Source organism: Myotis brandtii, unplaced genomic scaffold (genome assembly GCF_000412655.1).
Source record: "Myotis brandtii unplaced genomic scaffold, ASM41265v1 scaffold8, whole genome shotgun sequence".
Taxonomy (NCBI): Eukaryota; Metazoa; Chordata; class Mammalia; order Chiroptera; family Vespertilionidae; genus Myotis; species Myotis brandtii.
Window position 1 is genome coordinate 9,486,841 of NW_005371219.1, and position 4,847 is coordinate 9,491,687.

Here is a 4,847-nt window from a genome sequence, read left to right on the forward strand (position 1 = left end):
AAGATCATAGAGGAAAAGTGTTGCTTGTCCCACAGGAGCTTGCTAAATGCTTTTGACTGAAAAACAACATTCTTTCTCCCCGTTCCCCGTTCTTTCAGCCAGTTCCAAGGACTGTGGAAACACGAAAGGGCTATAAACAGGAAAGGGGATTGTACAGGGAGCTCCACGTGGGAACATGTGAATATGGAGGCCAGGCCAGGGGTCCTGGCCCTGTCTCTCCTTTGCCTCTGTTGCCCTTGAGAGCATGACTCTTTCCTCGCGCTGTTTGTCAGAGCAAAAGAAATTAGATTTCAGAGTCCTGTGATGGGAGGTGCAAGAAACAATTATTTAATTATGAACCATCATTTCAGAAGTCCTGCAGGCTTACCGCTGTGGAACCCGCAGAGGAGGTTACATTACAATATTTTCCTTTGAGCGGAGGACAAGGACTTGGCCTCTAGCTACAGTTTCTCTGCAAGTCTCAGGATGCATAACATTTCTAGTCTTTTGTCTTGAAGAGTGTCTTGTGTAGCACTGGAAGCCAAAGCCATGAACAAAGGAGGGGCTAGCATAAGTTCTCGTGGGTTGCTGCCAAGTCGCTATGTCAGGACTTGCTGGGTTTACTCTGCCTCAGCCCCCCTACCCAGCGGCTCCCTCCCAGGATGGCCGCCTGTGGAAAGGCTACCCTCATTGACATGCAGAAACCAGACAACAGGCCTTGCTTTTCAAAGAAGAGAGATCACATTGGGGCCCCAGGAATTAAAATTCAGATGATTTTAAAAGGGCAGGATATGATGCTGTATTTGTTTTTTTTTCCTATATTGTATACATATTTTTTTCAATATACACAAGATTATACAATAGCCTAGAAAACACACATCACAGAAACAAATCATCCCTGCTTTCTCTGGGTGGTGGCATGTTTTCTTTTTTTCTTTTAATTCGCCTGTGTTTTTCTAATTTTTCTACAAAGAGATTGATTTTCTTGAGTAATAATAGAAATTTGTCTTTTCAAGGATGGGAGCATTTTCAGCTTATTGTAGTCTCTCATTTACTCCACTAGCACTTGACAGGATAGAAATATTACCTTTATTTAATGAGTTGGCTCATTAGTGCCATAGATTAGAAATGTAATGAACTATCTATGTCTCAGATGGGAGTGGCTGGAAGGAATGACTTTGGCATAGCTCTGGGAGATGGATTTTTAGTATTGCTGTGGCTATAGGAAATCTATATTTCACGTCCAGGTTATAGCTAGACTTTCTCATTTCTTAAAAGGGAGAGCTTTTCTGCTGCTTTAAAAACTGATCAAATCTTACCAAACAAATATACTTTATTTGAAATGCAATTGTTTTTACTTTCTTTCTTTATGAGAATGGGAAATGGCATCAGGAAGAAATTATGTGGTATTGTTTTTGACTTTACTTTTAAGTCAAGAACTACTAAGCTAATTTAGTTTTGGAATCATATTATCTATAATAAACACTAGAATGACTGAGTCTTACATTTTCTTCCCAGGCCACTTAATAAATACCTTTCTGGTCAAATAATAGCAAATGGAATTGATGCAATTATTCAATTATGAATATACAAATTTATATAAATTAATAAGATTTACTTATTGAGGTATTTCTCTAAAATGTTGGGAACAGTATGTTTATTATTTTCTACCAAAGACTTAACTTTTATAAAAGATAGTTATATATCTACATATATATCTGAAATAAGGAGAAGCTTAAAGTTTAAAAAATCTTAAAGAATAAATTTACAACCTGTTCTTTAAAATTTCATTTTAACCTATATTTTACACATTTGCTTCCTCAAGAACTTACCCAACTTATCTTGCAAAGGTATGCAAAATTTATTCTTGTTGCCACAGTGTTTGATTCTTTTACTTCATTTGATTTTTTTTTCTACATAGAAATGTATCATTTTCCCAAAGTCCACTGGAAAAGTATCATAGATAAGACTGTGTTTTTAAACTCATTTTCTAGTCCAGAGCAATTTCTAATTAGACTCTACAAAAACAATCTTCATTCCATGTAAATTTAAAGAATGGGTTTATGAATGTGTCAAGAAATACCATACAAATGCTACACTTTTAAATGAGAAGCAAAATAAAAGGCCAAAATACACTCATATGCCCCAAAGCTCCTGTTGCCGCTTGGAGCTCTCAGAGAATGTCGGGTTCGCTGCTGGAAGAAACAGAGCCTCCATTCTGTATTCTTAGACTCAGTACCTTGAAAACCTCTTTCTTGCTGGCTTCGTGGGCTCCTATTTTAAGATTCAGAGTAAATGCAGTAAGTTCTACATAGTCTCGCCTCAGTGTAAACAAACATCATTGACCAGAACAACTGATGAGAAGTGGCAATAACTCCGAGAAAAGCATGGTAAGTTTACACAACATATGTGGAATGACAGGGAGTACAAAATGTCCTTCACAAATATTCTGGTCCACCCCTGTGAAGATTTAAAAGTATTGATACATTTCAACCGATCATGTGTAGGTCATATTGTCTGCAGCTTTTATTCTTTTTTGTTCTGAAAGACCCAAAGTCCATTTCTAGGTGATTCCACATACATTCTGTTTCACTCTTTGATTCACACGTTCTTGCTAATAATAAACATTTGTCTACACCAGCATTTGGAACGGGAATTGAAATATTTTCAAAAAATATAAATTCAAATGTCACCATGTGAGCCCTGGTTAAATGTGCCAATTAAACAATTACTTTCCTATCATTCCTACTAAAAATAACTCTTAAATGACAGTAAAGGATCTAAAGGCATAAAACACCAAAATGAAGAGAATAGAAGAAAAAATGAGGTAGCATCAAAAAACTAGAAGCTGGAAGTATTTGCACTACATGATTTAGGGCAGGTTTCTCAACCCAGTATTATTGATGTTTTGAGCCAAATGGTTTTTTAGAAGGGATCCATTGCTTCTTCCTTAACAAGGAGTGTTAATGAGTGATTTAAAATTCTTTGACATCTTTCAAATTGCTTTCACATGTTCATTTTTCACAGTAATCCTCCAGTATCTCCAGAGCAGATATCATTATCCCCATTTGATGGATGAGAAAATTAAGGCTCAGATAGACTCTGTTTTACCAATGAGACCTGTCTATAAATACTGGACAGTAAATTTAATGATAAATAGATTTACTTTATGTGTCAAGTGGTTATCTTGACTTTTAAACCAACTGCTGATAAAAAGGAATTGTTGAATGTTAAATTGTATTACATGGCAGATTTATAAATGTTAGGCTTTGGGATTTATGATAAATTATTTTATTTATTTTGAATATAATTAATTCATATATATTGTGCAAAACTGAATGGTACAAAAGTGTCATCAGTGGAAACAGTTTCTTCTCACCAGTGCCCAGAGCTACTAGTTCATCTCTCCAGAGGAAACCGATTTCTTGTGTTCCCCCTTCCAGAGGTGCTCTACACACACAAGCCTATCCATAGATTCTACACAAATGCCAGCTAATCACGTTCTTCTGCAATCAATATAAGAACATAACAGAGCTATAAACTTTCTTTTCCAGTGGCTAAATAGTATTAAATTGAATGATTATACATGTATTTAATCATTAAAGGGCATTTAGGCTGTTTCCAACCTTTAATTGGAAAATCTTTTATTTATCTGCTATCATAAGGAATGCTGTAATATAGGTTTCTTTTATGTTTACATCTTTGCTAAACTTGACATTCTTTGTGGAGTAAGGAGTGAAGTAGGAATACAAATATTTCTCTAGGTGGCTACCAACCCTAACATAATTTATTGAATAATTCTTCTTTACCATTGATTTAAAATATCTCTATTTTTTTATAGGTATTGTAGTAAGTTTCTGGGATTTCTATTTTGTTTTACTTATGTCTATTCTGTGTTGAATGTCTATTCAAACATTTTAATTATCATAACCTTGTATCTTATAGAGTTGTTCACCTTATTATTCTTTTTCAGAATTTTCCCTGCCTTTATTGCTTATTTTTTCATATAACCTATGGAAAATAGTTTCAGATTATCTATTTTCCCCCGAATTTCAAGTGACTATTGAGGCCTTGCAATATGGCTAATGTTACTAATGAGCCAAATTTTAAATTTTACGTACTTTTTTACTAAAATTTAAATAGCTATCTATGACTACTTTATTGGATGGGGAAGTTATAAAAGATCCTTATTTGTAAATAGAAAGATTATTGATTTCACATTAATTTTTGTGCCCAGCCACCTTAATCTTTTATTATTTAGAATGATTTTTCAGTTGATTCTCTTGGGTTTTCCAAGTATGCAAATATATAATCTAAAAGTGATCATTTTATCTCTTTCCTTCCAATTAATCTGATTTCTATTTATTTTTGTCTTTTAGTTTTATGGAAACAGTGGTACATTGACAATTTCATGATATTAATTAATTCAGTCAACAAACATTAATTGTCTTCCAAATATTAGATCTTGGAGGATATAAAATAATTAAGACATATTCATTGCCTTCAAGAATTTGTAGAATGTGGATAGGACTATCTCACAGAGAAGTATCGTACAGTATAATAAAACCCATGATAGAAATATGCAAGAGTTTTGAGGGTGGTAATGACATCAAAGCACGTTAAGTGGTGTGTGTGTGTGTGTGTGTGTGTGTGTGTGTGTGTCTGCAGGCTCCCCCCATTGACCTCTTCCCGGCTGCTTCCACCCCCCAGCACATACCGCCCCCCGCCACTGTCTCTGTCCATTGGTTTTGCTCATATGCATGCACCAGGGGTGGAAAAGGAGATGCCTGGGCCAAGTCCTAAAATATGAGTTAAAATTAATCTATTGAAAGGTGGAAAAGGACTAAGAAGATAGTAACATCTATAAA